Here is a 17540-nt window from a genome sequence, read left to right as displayed (position 1 = left end):
TGTTGCAAGAGCTGGAAAGCAATTTCCCTCATGATGTAATAAATCTATGGCTTTCTATCGATTAAAATAACGCATTATTATCACGTAAACTTTGACAGCACTAAATAAAATGCAATACATATCCCTTCAAATGTGAATGACCTCTGCGTACGCCAGCAGGTATGATTCTGCATGCATCCACAGGTGTACCTGCAGCCATATTTGATAGTCAATAGTGTGAATATAAATTATATATTTAGAAAACAACTTTATTCAAACCAACACGTTACATTGTGTTATTACATTTTCAAATAAATGTTTAGCATATTGCACATCATACTTTGACACAAAGTCCAGATCAGTCAACAAGCTTTGAGGTAAAAGTGTCCATTGTTAGCAACATTAAACTTTAGCAGCATTACACTAAAATTTTTTGCATATCATGTTCAAAGCTCGTCCGTTGCGTCGTCCACTTCATGGTATAGTACTGACCATTGAGGGGGGGTATTTGGCTCTGATGCGATGTACGACACAAGATGATGCGGTTTGCTTTTCCAACTCTCTCCCCTTGTAGCACCAACTCAAGAAAAGCAGCCAAACGATATCGTCTGCAGAGAGCAAGAGACAGAATAGAAGATGGTTTATTTCTCTGGAAGCTAACATTACTAGTACTGAATATATACTGTAAGGTTAGCAGCTATTGTAAACACAAAACACAGCGGTAATTCCAAGTTGCTAGTGAAGACAACAAATAACGTCAGGGTGCCGATACTCTGGGCATCTTTTTGGCCAATATTATAGGGCAATGGTTCCCAACCTATTTTCCTCAAATCGGCGAAATTTTCCCTTTAATCTTTGTTAAATGCACTGAGTACTGTGTGTGGGTTTCTCTAAATGGTAAAGTTTGGATTTACAGCACTACAGTACATGTTGTTTTTTCCCCCGTGATATTTTTAAATGTACATATGCAGATGATTGTTGGTGTGTTTAGGATTATAGCAGCTACTGTGGGCGTGCTTCACCCATGAGGCAGAAGGCTCCTCATTTAGAATATGTATAAGAAATGAAAGAAAGCCTTTGTTTTGCAGAGTGAGATTCCTTTGGTCTCTTTGAATCACTGAGGAAATAAAGGGGGAAAAATGGAACAAAATACATTGAATTTGTTTGGTAAAACTGCATAAATTAATGGAGTGACGGGACTCATTTAAACACATAGGGGCCAGGTTTACTAAAGCTTTTTCTTTCGTCTGTTTTTCAGGCACAGATGTGACCCATTCTGCCCCAAACACATGCACTGTATTTATCAAGCAGACATGTTTACAGAGGTTGGTCGTGTTTGCAGCTGGATTTTACACGCTATATGTGTATTTGTCAGGTTTGCAGCTCAGATGGGATTTAAAGAAGCCGTAGTGACGGAAATAAACATGAAATTGTGGTTTATCTTCATCACATTTCAATTTGAACTTAACCATCAATGAACTGTAAAATCACGTCACATGTGTTTGACTGTGTGTACATGCTAGTGCGTCTTTGCCCCTCCCTGTTCAGTGTGTGTAGCGTTTCTGCAGGTTTTTTTCGTGCTGTGTATGAATATCTGTGTGTATGTGCTTGCTTGCGTGTGTGAGTGTGTGTAACTGTTTTTCATTGACGGCTTTGCGCTGGTGGGGTTGGTCCACTGCTGAGAGGAGACCACTGGAGGGGAGCAGAAATCAGCATGAAAGCAACAAATTACACACACAAACACATATTTCTACAGTTCCATACAGAACTCCCAACTACACATATACATACAGGGGGAAAGAGTAAGCACACACAAACACTCACAGTTCCAACCCTATAAAATGTTTGCCTTCAACATCAAATACCCTTAATAATATGCATACCACACATACATCAATTCTAAACACACTGGGATGTGTAAAGTTCATAAAAAGCACCACTTATAGTCTCTTTCAACCCTGCGGTCAAGTGATGCAATGAGTAATGATTTATGAAATACATTCAACTAGCTTCTACTCAACATTTAAAGGCACTCGACCAGCCCATTTTAATTCGCCGATATATGTTATATAAGCCCGTACTATGCATTAATTTAAACTCTTCACAAGCTGAATGCAAGTATTTTTGTGACCCCTGTATTTTTTACCATTTGCTCTTTGTCATTCAGACTGATTGTGATACGGCTGTCATGGTGAAAGAATGTCCTCTGTGGTGATGATGATTGGCTCAACAGTGCGATATTTGGTATTATTGCAACTTTTTTCAAAAGAAAGCCAAATTAAATACTTGTTTATTGTTAAATGCTGAACACAGAAGGGCAACGAGGCGCAGCGTTTTGTTTTCAACTGAGGCGCTTTGGTTGCGTCTGGTTGCTATGATACGGAATATCAAAACGTCAGGCACACGGTAGAGTACTTGTTTTGGATGAAGGGAAGGCTGAAGCACGTAGGGCGAGAGGCCGGATCCGCCGGTCTATGTGTATTAATTTCTCCTCTATTGTTGTTGTTGTTTAGCACTTGTAGCTACATGTAGGATGTGACGATTGGGTCATTGTGGAGTTTTACCCAAAGTTGCAAATTTTTCAACTCTCGGCGACCAGAAAAAAACACCATACGCACAGCGCGTGGTGCAGAATAAGACGCTCTGTGGCTCGTCACGCTGCTGCTGTTTGTAGCAAAGTGTAAATTGCGGCACTCCCATTGCAAAGTATTAAAAAAAGGAAAAACTTGAACATAGCAGTTGTTTGTGAATGGGTCTGTCATTGTTGTAATAACTGTGAGCCAGATACTTCACTCATACCTGTACAACTGTACTTTGTATTTTCCCTAATGCCACTAACTAAGGATACAATTGATTTCTTCTGTTAATGCATTTTGCCTAATTAGATTGTAGGACCAAGGATGACGTATGTTTAACTGATTTTTTTAATACATCCAGTTTGATTTGGGGCAATATACATAAATATATTAAAGTTGTCTGTACAGTAAATATCAAGCAACTACACGCCGCTGGTTATCTTAACACAAAGAGGTGAAATAGGCGACCGGCACCTCATCAACACATATCTTTTTTTGTTTAAATCCTTACAAACATCAAAGTGTAAAAATGAACATTTGCTGTTTATGGAAGATTAATTGTCGGGTTGTTTATTGGGTGGGACCAGTTGCCAGGCAACCAGCGGCAGGCAGATTTAGTTAACTCTGGACTAGGAGAGTCGCGATATACCAGTATTGATGAAAACCATGATATTTAAAAATGAAATATTGATATCATGTTAATAATACACATATGATGATATTGTGTGAATAATCCAGCACCTCTTAAATCATTTTATACAAACAGTTATGGTTACAGACTCTCTCTCCACCTTCCCACACTTGTATTTTTAGTGTAATTAATTTGCCAAAAAAGAGATAAAACGCATAATCAACAAAGTTAAAGATGAATTTGACTGATACCATTTTTTTTTTCTCTAGATATCACGATTATGTCGTTATTGTGAATTCTTTTCATGTAGTGAAAGTCTGGTTTTGTGGCTGCCCTACTTTGGACAGAGTAGTTGTTTCCCCCTGTTTTCAGTCTTTATGCTAAGTTACTGTAATCTAAGCTAAACAGCTGCTGGCTCCAGCTTCATATTTACTGTACAGACACGAGAGTGGTATCAATCGTCTCATTGTACTCTTTGTAAGAAAGCAAAAATGTTTCACAAAATGTCCAACTACTCCTTCAAGAGTTAACACGCTATAGTTCGTCACCTCATCAGAAATTTGATGAAAAATGGTAAAACATTCTGAGATTCTATTTCAGCATTGCTACCCAGTGTTTTTCTTTAAACAAAGATATTTCTAATTTCTGTAGAAAACTCTTCATGTGTGAACTCAGTTTTGGGGGGGTGTTTTTCTCTTTGAGATATTCATTAGGAACAAAGCCTGTAATTTGCATTTATGATATCTTTTATCATTTATGGTAATGAATACCCACACAGGTTCACAACCCGTATCTTTCCATCATTTTCATCTATAACAACAAAACAAAAACAACATTACATGAATGACAGCTCTGTGACCAGACATTTATCTCCAAGTGGCACTATTCTCATGCCCAAGTTGTTGCTATGGAGATTCTAAATAATCTGGGATATTTAGTTTGTCCCTGTAGCTGTATATGTATGTGTGTGTCATCGCGTTTAAGCCTATACTGTATGCATGCGTGGGAGCTTTAGTGTTTTTCATTGCCGTTAGTGTGCATGTGAGAATGTGAGCGATGTGGAAGCATAATGCAGTATTTGTGTATCTGTGTCAGTGCGTGTGTGTGTGTAACGTGCATGTGAGCGTCTGTACTCCCTAGATAAGAATATGGTGTTACTGCTGAATAAAAGCCCTTTAGAATCGGCCCTGTGGGAAAAGTGGACACAGTTATCAAGGAGCCAGAGACCCTGACAAGACGTCAAGACTGTAGAAATAATATAACACGAGGATGAATAAAAGAAAACCTCGATAACATTAATTCTCTCTCTTGCTCTCTTTCTCTTCCGCATACTCCCACATGCTTATGACTTTGGCTTTCATACAATACCCCGTCTTTGGCAATTTTTTCTGTAGCATTTACATGAACTACATGACATGAATTGACTGTTATTTCTCTGCACCAGTTGAGATCCCTCAGTCAGGCTGTTCTCATACAGCATCCTTAGTTAAACCTACAAAAAGTAATGCACTGTAATATGCCACAAAATCAATTTGTGAAACAGGAAGTATAAAGAGCAACAAATGCTGTGTAAGAAGGTAGTTTGTCACCTAACTTTCGTAGTTATTTTAACCCAAACCACGATAATTTCCTGAACCTAACCGAATAGTTTTGTTGCCTAAACCTAAATAAATGATTCCCTGTGAAGACGGAAGTTTGTTTTGAAGACTGTATGCATGTAACGAGCGGAAATTGACATGTGTTGCTGGACATTCGTCACATTGCTGGTGTTCGTAGGAAATTAGCTCAGTAATGTGTGGATGATGGCCTTAAAGGTAGATTCAGAGATTGTTCAAACGACTTTAATGTCTCTCCTCTCTGACTTTTTCGTGAATTTGTTAGTGCTTTTTGTCCGCATTTTACAAACAAGATACTTAATACATTGTAGTTGTTTTGGCATGTTTAAAATATAGTCCCTGTCTTAACTGCTTACGACGAATTCATAAATTGGACAAAAAAATAAACTGTCATGGCAATGAACTTCCAGCGGCAGATTAGAAAGTAGGAGAAACATATTTATTAGTTCAAGTTTAGTTTGAACGGGTTGTCTACAGGATGCTTGTAGTGTGTTCAAAGACATTTAGTCTTCAGTATCGTTTTACTAGAAAACTTTGTAGACTACTTGTTGCTCGACAGTTCCTCTTTTGCCACAGGAAGTTTCAGCGAGCACATAGCAGTTCTATCAACCTACCTATCTATCTACCTACCTATCTACCTACCTATCTACCTATAGTATCTATCTATCTATCTATCTATCTATCTATCTATCTATCTATCTGTCTATCTATCTATCTATCGTATCTATTTACCTACCTGTAGTATCTATCTACATACCTCTAGATCTACAGTATCTATCTATCTATCTACGTACGTATAGATCTATAGAATCTATCTATAGTATCCTTCTATCTATCTACCTACGTATAGTATCTATCTATGTACCTATAGATCTATAGTATCTACCTACCTACCTATCTACAGTATCTACCTATTTATCTATAATATCTATCTATCTATCTATCTATCTATCTACCTACATCTATACTAGTCAACAAAAATGATTGAAAGAGTAATTTAACAGTCATGATGCACCGCTCTGATTCCTGACGGAGACTTGGCTCCTGAAGGTGAGATATGTGCAGGTCAGGCAGGTCAGCAGCAGCGTGCACAATAAAGCGAGGAAACCCAGGTAGAAGTGGTTTCTGCTGGCAGAGCTGCTCAGCGTGTACAGCACAACCGCAGCTGGAAGCAAGATGTCTAACTGAGCAGTCTGATTCACTTAGTAGAAGCAGCAACTAGTTGTCAGCTCAGCAGCGTCTTGGTTGCACGAGACAAGTTTCTAGTGAAGGATCAAATGTAGCTTGTGAGAGCCAGTGGTTCTTTTGAGTTTCTTAACTCTCCACGAACGCATTTTCCCAATATTTTAGAGTAAGCAAGCTATTAAATTGATCAAATCTGCCCTCTGAATGCATGAACATACTTCAAGGAATCTAGGGTAATCTTAAATAACCAAGATTGTGGTTATGTGGGAGTATAGCTGGTTTATGTGAATGACATGGTTAGCCTAATATCTGCTAATCAGTGCTAATGCTCTAATATGGCAATATCTGTTGGCAACTAGCCAGCTAGTTGATAAAGACGACTACTTGCATAAGCATTTAATGTTACACTACAGAATAGCTGCAGTAATGTTGACTCAACAGAACCTAAACATCCACACGTCACCGAAACAACAACAGTAGAAAGTAACAAAGAACATTTACTCAAGTACTGTTCTTTAGGGTGGAAACGATTCCTTTAATAATTTGAATACTAAAAATAATCTATGCAAATTCTTTACATCGAAGCTTCAGTGAAGCAGGGCGACTGACAAAAGTTCAGCTCAAAGCGTCGAGTCACGTCTCTCGCAGCCAGTTAGAACAGTACAATATAAAACAATGTAGTCAACCTAATTTTGTCGCTGACGCTCGCGCATGTCGCATCCAGTTAGGACACGGTGTAAGAGTAGAGAGCTTGGAGTGTGTGTGTATACATGCTATGTGAGTGGTGAAGCAAGAGAGAGAGTGTGGCGGCGATGACAGCGAGTGACGTTATCGACAGGAAGAGTAAACAGTGTTTGGTTTGTCCGTTCTGGGCTACTGTAGAAACATGGCAGACTCTGTGAAGAGGAATCGCTCCCTATGTAGATATGAAGGGCTCATTCTAAGGTAACGAAAACAATGGCAATTTTCTGCAACAACAGTAAATCAGTAACAGCAATTCAGTTGTTCAAGATGTGGTAATGTTAGGTAACTGACGCAACCATTACTAATGGTAACACAGCTCCTCAGGGATTGAAGCTGTTATTATTCTCATTTTGACAATCTAACCGGTGACAACACATTAGTTAAGGTTGTAAAGACTATGGCTGTTGGTAGTTGTTGATGGTTGTGTTTAAATATGCTGAATTGTAATTTTATGGATTGTTGTTGTTTGGACGATTAAGCTAAGACAGCTTATTTGTGCCAACGTTAGTTGTCACTTGTTGCCACTTGTTGCTTGATAAATATTCACGTATTCTGCAGCCTGATGGAGACACCAGTGTCAGTGTGGCAAGGCAGAGGCAGTATCCTTTTGTTGCTGAGCAATTGGGATTGGTACCGGAGTGAAACCGGGCGCTTACAGTCAAACTCAGCCATTTATCTGTTTTTTCCACACTAATTGGCAACTACCAAGACTGTTGATCGCTGACGGCACAGAGATACCATGTGATACCAACTTTGTTATACTATTGGCTCACAAGCGACAACCAAGCATCAGACATCTTCCACAGAGATAAACAAAATATTGATTTTGGACACGTTTTGGAAGTCAGATGGAGGCTGGTGGCGCCAAGGTTTTGGCCTTCAGGTAGCGTAAAAATGCGAAAGGCTCTCTCTCTCAAGCCAGTGTTTGGTTTGTCCGTTCTTGGCTACTGTAGAAACATGGCGAGGGAACAAAATGGCGGACTTTGTGAAGAGGACCCGCCCCCTATGTAGATATGAAGGGCTCATTCTAAGCTAACGAAAACACAACGATTCTTAGTTTCAGGTGGTTATACACAAAAGAAAACATAGTAATGAATATTATATTCCATTTCTGCCAATAGATCCTCCTAAATGCTACACCCTGTTCCTTTCAGTTGGTTATTCCTAACATCCACTAATGGAAACAAACATATCGGTAAGTGTGGTTAAGGTTAAACTAAAACTACTTGGTTAAGGGTTAAAGAAAGGTGGTGCGTAAGTGCTAAGTACTAGGAGGAGATGAGATGCAACCCCATGCTGCTTGTGTTCTTTTTTTTCTCTTTTTGCTGTGCTATACTGTATCAATGTCACACGACTCCCAGCACCGGCACAGAACGTTTGCTATGAATTAATAATGCAGAATACTTGCATATAGATGTCTTCAGAAGACGAAAAACTGAATTAGTTAAGGCATGTAGGTGTGCGTCCCAGAGGGCTGTTAAGTGATCACAAATTTGCTGAGCCTTCTGCTTTGCCTGTTATTTCTGCGTTTATATTCCCTGCCAAATGTTTCAATCTATACCTTCTACACCTCTATACTTACTCCCCTGGCTACCATATCAAACTGTAATGTGGAGTCGTTTTCATGATTCATCCAGTTTCTTAATTCTATCATTATACACACACACACACACACGGTTATGGCAAATTTATTATGAGACAAAAGGCCTCTCCCTGGTGGTACTGCTGGTACAATGGGCTTTCAACTAACCATTTAAAAGGCTTTATCTCTTATCATGAGGCAGCAAATTAATATTCCAAATGTTTTATGTCTATACAAGCGTGCATGTGTGTAGCTCTGTGTGTATTTATCTTTTTTGTTAGTATCTACAGTATTCTGTTGTGTGTGTGTGTGTGTGTGTGTGTGTGCAGATGAGTGTATTGGCATGTGTGCACAGACGCTGTGTGTAATAATGATGCAGTGCCTTTGGCAGCATTGTGCCTCATAAAACAATGGCCATCTTGTGTCATCTATTGTCCCTCTCCATTATAGCCACATTGCTGCTAATTTAATTCCATTTTTCTACAAATGAAATATCACCATTGTGTTTATTACTCTATTAGCTTTCTTGTCTGTTTTTCAAACCATCACTTCTTCTATTTTGTCTCGTAAACTGACAAAATGAAATACATTATTATAGTGATTTTTGCCTTCACACACCTGCACATACACACACGTTGCTAAATACATTTGTTATAGTCAGCCCATTATTGAATGAATGCAGTGAATGCTATACCATCTGCTGGCTCTGCTGCTGAATGCTGAGCGCTTTTCTGGCATGCTTCTATTTTGTTTCCTCTCTGTTTATCTTGATTTGTGTCTCTGTTTTCTCACCTTCTCTCTCGCTAACCTCAAGGCTGTCGCTCGCTCTCTTTCTTTGGAATGCAATCGCAAATGTTGGCGGAAAAAGCTGATTCGGTTGCCTGACAGATCGGGTGAGGGAATGCCATGGCCCGCCAAATATTTGGGTGACTTTTCAGACTGTCTGACTGGGATATTTGGCTGGTAGGCTGCCTGGGAGCCTGGCTGACCACCAAATGACGTAGGCTGCTTTGTGGCTGACAGACTGGCTGGCACTCGTTGGGCCTGCTGTACGGCTGGATGATTGAGCTACTGCCTGCGTGACTGACTGGCTGGCTCGTTGTCTAGTTTACTGAATAAATTAATATTTGGCTGGCTAACTGGACGGCAATCAGAGTGTTTAGTTTTGCCTGACTTAAATGCCTGTCCATCTGGTAGACTGATGGATGGCTGTTTGTCCATGTAACTTGTAGGCCTGCCACGGTAGTCAACGTTACCGGTCTTACATGGTGTTCAGGCATACACTGATTACATTACTTGCCCACCACCCCCTCCATCGCTTTGCTTCTTTTATATAAATAAAACCCATTTAGTTCATTTTCGCGTATCAGCGCCGTGTTATCAATACATAGTTGGACGACAGACGCTACAGACTGAGAGTGAAAGTGTCTGCTCCGTACAGTATCTCAGCACAGAGTTGCAAGAGTCTGATTTCACACAAGGGACGAGAGAGAGTCGACAGACAAGACGATGGCGGAGGCCTTGGTGTCAAAGCGAAAAGCAAAAGTACCTATTTGGCAATATTTTGGATTTAAACCCAATGCTATAAAGGAACTGTAATGTTAAATAAAAACAGAGCGGTCACAGCCGTAAAGTTGTATCGTTGCCGTTGTATTGGAGCCGCTTTGAGAGTACGAGTACATGAGCACAGTATTGGACCCGATCCCCAATACTGGTATCGGTATTGGTGCATCCATATTTGAGTTAAGTTCTGTCATTAGAATAACTTGAATAAGTAATGGTGTTTTGGCATTTATTTGAGTTATATGGCATCTCATTTTCATTCATTCTCACTTTTGAAGAAGTACACTCTTTTGTAGTAGCCCCAAACATCCAATGATAAAAACGAGTTGTCATTGATTTCCAACAATTTGGCTCTTAAACCACTAACCGATGTGACTGGATTTAACAAGCATATGGCATTATTTTACAGGCAATGTACTGATCTATCAAATGAAACGATGCAGCGATCTATCAATTGATCACCCTGACACTAATGTGAATGCATTCCTAATTATCCAAGAATAGCTATACAGTGCATACCCATTCAGGATTCTTACAGTAGCACCAGCATTTGCAAGGAAATGTATGGTTCAATCTGATTTTTTTACAAGTAAGTCAGTGCAATTTTTTAAGACAGCCTAACTGGAAAATCTTTGTTTGTTCCGCAAATTGGCTTTCTCTGCCCGCTGTATGCATTTGATTCGGCAGCCGTTGAATCAATAGCAGGCTTTTGTTGTGAGCATTTGTCTCTCCGCCTTTCTGTTAGTGAAGAAATGCTGAGTCAAGAGGCAAATAATGCTACTTAGGATTGTTTCCCCAGTATGCAGTTGATTGGGCCACTTACGAGTGTGAGTGTGAGTGTGTGTGTGTGTGTGTGAGTGTGTGTGTGTGGCTGATTCCAATTGGAGTGCTCTTACAATTGGATGAGTTGTTTTTCTCTGCGGTGTGATGACTGGATTGTTCAGGTTAAAGAAATGGGCTTTCTTTCACTTTAGTCTCTGGGCCCTTTCAGTATACATTTTTCAACATTATTAGAATAAATTACAAGCTGTCATTCACGCATTCAACACCTTAAAGGAACAGTGTGTGGCATTTTGGTGGATCTACTAGCAAAAATGGAATATAATATATTTAACTATGTTTTCATTGGCGTAAAATCACCTGAAACTAAGAATTGTTGTGTTTTTGTTAGCTTAGAATAAGCCCTTTATATCTACATAGGGAGCGGGTCCTCTTCACCATGTTTCCACAGTAGCCCAGAACAGACAAACCAAACACTGGCTCGAGAGAGAGCCTTTCGCGTTTTTGGCCACCGTAGTTCTCCGACATGCAAAACTGTGGTACCGCCAGCCACCGACTTTCAAAACGTGTCCAAAATCAACATTTTCTTTATCTCTATCCGATGCTTGGTTGTCGCTTCTAACAAGGCTTGTGAGCCAACAGTATAACAAAGTTGGTATCACATGGTATCTCTGTGCCGTCAGCAATCAACAGTCTTGGTAGTTGCCAATTAGTGTGGAAAAAACGGATAAATGGCTGAGTTTGACTGTAAGCGCCCGGTTTCACTCCGGTACCAATCCCAATTGCTCAGGAACAAAAGGATACTGCCTCTGCCTTGCCACACTGACACTGGGTGTCTCCATCAGGCTGCAGAATACGTGAATATTTATCAAGCAACAAGTGACAACAAGTGACAACTAACGTTGGCACAAATAAGCTGTCTTAGCTTAATCGTCCAAACAATAACAATCCATAAAATTACAATTCAGCATATTTAAACAAAACCATCAACAACTACCAACAGCCATAGTCTTTACAACCTTAACTAATGTGTTGTCACCGGTTAGATTGTCAAAATGAGAATAATAACAGCTTCAATCCCTGAGGAGCTGCGTTACCATTAGTGATGGTTGCATCCTGTTACCTAACATTACCACATCTCGAACAACTGAATTGCTGTTACTGATTTACTGTTGTTGCAGAAAATTTGCCATTGTGGCTCCTTTTTCCACAAACGACCAAAATACTGTCAAATTAACGTGAAAGACTGCAAAACAACACACTTAAAGTCAGACAGAGGTGGCCGACACATTACCACTCAAACCCTCTATTTCATCTAACTTGGCCGTGAAGATCTGGATTAAATTAATAATGTGAAATAGATGAGACAATGAGACAGGTTTTATTTGTCCTCGTTGACAGGATGTTTTGCAGTGAGAATATTTGTCCGTGTCCTGCAGCCTTGACACCATTTTTATTTCTTACGTTTTCTTGGTGCCGAAAATGTGTTTATGCCCCAAGGCCTTCTCTCAGCATCAGGTCCTGTGGCCTCTTAGCCTTTTGAAGTATCTCTTTTTGTGAAAGTCTCTGGTGTTCATGAGTTGGCTGTCTGTTTTTTTCTTCATTTTCAAGTTGGAAATATCCTACAATATTTGTAAAGTTAAATTGTTAAGCAGTGGTTGGTATTCAGTTGTTGCTTAGTAGAGTGTAACTACAATTACTCAAATACTGTACTTAAGTAGAGATTTGATGTACTTGTACTTTACTTGAGTATTTATATTTAATGCTCATACATTGCACGGCAGCTAGATTCTCGCGATATCACATATCACTTGAAAATCCATCTTGTCAGGCTTCAAGTAATGCGTTTGTGTTTGGCCAGCCAGTGACCGGACCGATCAGCACTCTGTGCAGCTACAGGCGTGGTTTAGGTGTGTGTAACGCGATGACACGGAGAGGCGACTGTTCGTTCAAAACAACCTCCTAAAGAGGTTAGCGTAGATGCTGCAATAGCAACAGTTATATCAGAACTGGAGAGTATTTCTCATTTGAAAGAAGAGCAAAGAACGGCACCGAGGGCTTCTCTCCTTGATGGAAATGATGTCTTTGCTCTTCTCCCGACTGGCTTTGGCAAGAGTTTGATTGACAGATGGTTCATCCAATCACCTGCCAAGTATTTTTTGAAAGCGCCTGCCCTTTTCTAAACAGTTTCAAATGACGACTTCTTAGATGGTTCTGTGTAACAAACCATCTGGCACATCAGACTTACTTCACACTTCTACTCGTCTACAACTTAGAGGGAAATATACTTTTATTACATGTAATTGACATCAATAGTTACTAGTTACTTTACTGTTTGAAAATGTAATTTAATAAATTTACATACAAAATATATGATGAACTTATAAAATATGATGCACTGTTATACATTAAGGTTTGGTTAAGTATTCTATGGCTTGTTGCAAGAGCTCAATTTTATGTTTAATAGGGGATAAATGTTAATAAAAATGTGACTATGTATTTGTACCTATATTAATGCCATGGTTTGGGTTCAAATAAGTATGTTAAGGTTAGGGAAACATGGTTTTTGGTTAAACATGAATACTTCCCTAAGGTTAGGGGACCATTGTCAGCATGGTTACAATAGCAAACATGTGGTTATGGTAATGGATCGATTGTGGTAATGTTAAAAGAAATAATACAAATAATTCAGAAACATACAAACAAACTGTCCAATGTTTGTTTTTTTTAAGTCTGAGATGGGTTTACACTATTCATGACATGGCCTGTAGGAGTCTGTTCTTTTACAGGGAGGTCATAGGTTTTATCACTCCTGACCTCTGACCCATGAGATGAAATACAAGAATGCACTTGATGTCTAAGAGGGATTCATATAGGTGCAAATACATAGTTCCATTTTTACAAAATATTGAAACAATTTATCCCCTATTGCTAGGAACAATGGGAAGACAAAGTGATGGATGGTGGAGATTATTGTTGGACGCATTATGCAATAGGAAACTAAGAGAAAGATGAGGGAGGGTTTGAGCTCTAGCACAAATTCATAGAATACTTAAAGCATATAGGCCTAGACCCTTTTAACCTTGCCTTGAGGTGCACACATAGCCCTAAGAGCATCTGTGTTTTCCTTTTATAATCACTCTCAAATGCTCATTACTCTCAGCTCATCTTGCCGTCCTGTCTTTCCTCACTCTCATTCCTTCACCCCGTCTCTGCAAAGTTTTTCGTTTATTTCCCGTCAGAAAAATCACAACGACAGACACAACCCGACAGTGGCCGAATCGGTAACGCGAGATATCAAGCAAAATACACTTCTCATTACAGCGTAAAAAAGACAGGTGAGGGAAAGTGTTTTTAACCGAGCTCGCAGCAACAGTTGGACAAGCATATCAAAAGCGTATTAGGAGCAAAACATGAATTTCTCAAAGTAATCCGTCCTCAACTTTGGTGTTCAGTTTCTATGAAACCAAATTTAAAGTACTCAGCTGTCGATTCTCCCTCTCCCACCCCTCCTGTGGTTTCCACTGGCAGGTTGCTTTGCTAAAAGATTTCATTTTTAGGATTTTCTTTCTGTACATTTTCTCTTTCCATTTCTCTTCGTCTAGTTTGCTTTTCTCTCCCTTTCACATCGCTATATCTCTTATTGTTGACTATTCTTAATGTTCTGTCTCGTATACATTTTTGCTGTTTTTATATATCTATATTTTCTCTCCATGTCTTTCCTCTTTGTGCACCAACATTTCTAAGGACTGGGCCCTCTTTCTATCCCCATTTCTTTCCTTCTTTGTGATAAAACTGTCCATGAATCTAACAGAGAAAAAAAAATATCTCTGAGTAACTTAGTTGACACAGTGCAGTGACAGATTTCTTGGCAGTGCATCAATTAGACTTGTCAGACAGCTGAGCTTGGCTCTTTTCTCCAAAAATGTGTCAACCTCTCAGTGATCTTTCTGTAATCATTCACTCACTCACACTCACACACACACACACATACACACACACACACACACACACACACACACAGTCAACATCAACAGACTAATGTCCCCATGGTTTTTTCCGGTCAAGACTCTTTGAGTGCTGTGTAATGTACCCAGGCACATTGGCACGCAGTCCTGGCAATCAATCTGACCAGGATTCACCAACAGGACAATTGACACATGCACACACACTGATGCAATAAAATACACACCACCGCTCTGCACTGCTCTCATACGGCGGTTACAGCTGATAACGCCGTCCCGACTGACGGCGTCGTCGCGGAAACGCAGCACCCTGTTATCTCTGTAAGCACTTTCGCTGTTTTTTTTGCTGGCAATATGTGAAACCCAAAGTGTTTTGAATCTTTACTGTATGTGTAGTGTTTGCCACTTTGGATTTAAAATGTGAGGGTGCAGGTCATATCCACGCGGACCCTCCGCCGATTTCTGCTTTGTCGTTTCGGCTCGCTGCGGTTTGTTTTAGTTTGACGGATACGGAACGGATTTGACGTTATGTTACTCAGACTACAACAATAAAAGCGGTAACTTCCTTCTACCTCCGCATAGAGTCAAATGAAGCAATTATTTTGATTCTGGCATTAAAAAAAAAATGATTTTAAAACCTTAAAAAAAACAACAAACAGCTTTTGGACATTTTTTTAAATTATTTTTTCTATTTTCAATTATATTATTTCTGAACAAATCTTTTGTTTATCATTTTTTTTTTTTTTTTCCTATTATCATAATCACAGAGAAACCCAAATGTATCGTGAGAGATTTTCAGTGCTTTAGACTCCTCTTTACCTTCACCTTCTCAGAGCTCATTAAAGACACACTCCTGCTCCACACTGCACTGCTCACATACAACACAAATGTACTTGAGGTAAATGCCGACATACTAGTATGCTCATGCATAAAGACCCATACCCAGGCGTACAGTATGCAGAGGTATGCTCTCTCTACCTCCCTCTCTCTCTCCCTTCTGACAGCCCAGCTTGTGTTAAGCAGTCTACAGAGAGCCGGTGTGAAAACAGCCAGGCCAAGAGTTAAATGACTATGGGATTTCTCCTAACGTCAGTTAGAAAGTCCCTCTGGTCAGCAAAACCTGCTCGCACATGTCAAACTGTCTTGTTAGCCAGCCACCTGTGTGTGTGTGAGTGTGTACATGTGTTGGATGTACCTGTCTGGTCATCCAGTCCATAACATGTATGTGTGTGTAGGACTGCAGGATGGTGTTGTGAATGGTGTTGGTTGGATAAGTTGTGGCACAGGCGAAGAGAGGAGCACTCAGGCATGTTTTACAGGGACAAACACAGGTGAAAAGATTAATAGAAAACAACACAAGACTACAGCCAACAGGGCAAAACATCAAACTGAATTACTTGAAGTACAGATACAAGGATTTTCAAGTGCTTAACTCGAGTAGAATAGCAGTCAGTTATATGTACAGTATCACCCACTGTCTAAATTGTCTTGTGAACCTGAATCATGGATGCAGTTCATGCCTGGCTCAGCTCACCTTGTGCTTGGGAGAGTAAACAGCTTGAGAGCACTGGTTATTTTTAAAGGTAAGGATTTATGAAAAATGTTTTGGCATATCAGGTCAATTAAAGATTAATCGTTGAAAACAAGGCCAGTGTCACAAGTAATTCCAAGTACATTTAGGAGTCATAAATTACTGATAGATATTTAAAATGAGCTCAAGGTGCATTTTTTGTTTAGTACGTTAAAGGTTCTCTATATGATATTTAAAGCATTAATATAGCCGAAAACAACTATTTTCTATGTTAAGATATAATGGAGTAATGGCATCCTGAGCAGAGGATGAAGCCGCTCTCCCTCTGTGTGTGTTATAATCCGAGCTTCTCTGTGCTTTGTTTATAGCCGGACCCAGCGGTGCGTGCATATTGGTGCATGCTAGTCTCTCTAACTTATGGCTGCCGCTCTGCACTGCGCTCATACGGCGCTTACCGCTGATAAAGCCGTCCCGACAGACAGTGTCTTCGCGAAAGCGCAGCGACCACCCTCCGGTTAAAACTATTAGCTCCGTCAGCACTGTTGCCGTTGTTTGCACTGTTCATGCTGTTAGCACTGTTCATGCTGTTAGCACCGATAGCTGCTAGCCGCCATGTTGAGAACCGTGTGGAGGCAATAGATAAGCTCTGAAGTTTGAATTGAGAACCGTGAAGTATTTATTTATGAATTGAAACATCATGCAGAGAGACCAGAGAGGGGAGGAACTAGTCGCTAGTTGGATTAGCATACAACTCTGACAGAGTGAGGGGAAGTAAAGGCAGCGCAGAGGTACGATGGCCAAACAAATTGGTCCCCGCGCTCTGCTGTTATTTGTTTAGACAGCCTAAGATACGTGAAAACAGAGAGGCGACAAGGAGAAGCTCTTTGGCCCCCAGTCTCAAAAATGTTGATACAGAGTGTACAATATCAGTAAATTGTTCAGATTTTTATTATTTTATATCATTTATTCATTTATTTTCACCAAAGATCTAATACCATGACCACCTCCCTGGGACGGGTATCATTCACTCAAAATAACTTTGCCTCTTAACGCAATCCAGGCAGGGATTCTATTTTGTCGCCACAACGTAATTGGGGGAAACAGTTTAGTACTATATAAATGTAATCTCCAGGTGACAAGGTTGCCCTGCTGACATCACTAGTGTTATTTTCTTAGACTTGAAGCTCCTCCAGAGCCACAGAGGACGTTATGAATATTGTTTTCACGGACGGAGTAGTATTCCCTGTGACTCGTAATCTGATGTTATACAATTGGTGGAGTAGAATACAATTTCCAAGTAGAAACCTGAAAACACACTAGAGGAAACCAATAAATGAGGCTGCGATGCTGCTCTGTTCTAACATGGAGAATAGAGCAAAAAGACCAGG

The 17540-nt window shown here is 39.9% G+C and overlaps 1 long non-coding RNA gene across 1 annotated transcript in view; it reads right to left on the bottom strand.

The window, feature by feature from the left end:
• Nucleotides 1-227: 227 nt before the first annotated feature.
• Nucleotides 228-17540, bottom strand: part of LOC119482431 — a 30513-nt gene continuing 13200 nt past the window's right edge. Inside the window, exon 2 of the long non-coding RNA XR_005205424.1 lies at nt 228-587. This is a non-coding gene — a long non-coding RNA (uncharacterized LOC119482431). The remainder of the gene's footprint in view (nt 588-17540) is intronic.

Source organism: Sebastes umbrosus, chromosome 23, assembly GCF_015220745.1.
Source record: "Sebastes umbrosus isolate fSebUmb1 chromosome 23, fSebUmb1.pri, whole genome shotgun sequence".
Taxonomy (NCBI): domain Eukaryota; kingdom Metazoa; phylum Chordata; class Actinopteri; order Perciformes; family Sebastidae; genus Sebastes; species Sebastes umbrosus.
The sequence above is the reverse complement of the archived record's forward strand: the minus strand, read 5'-3'. Positions and strand labels throughout refer to the sequence as shown.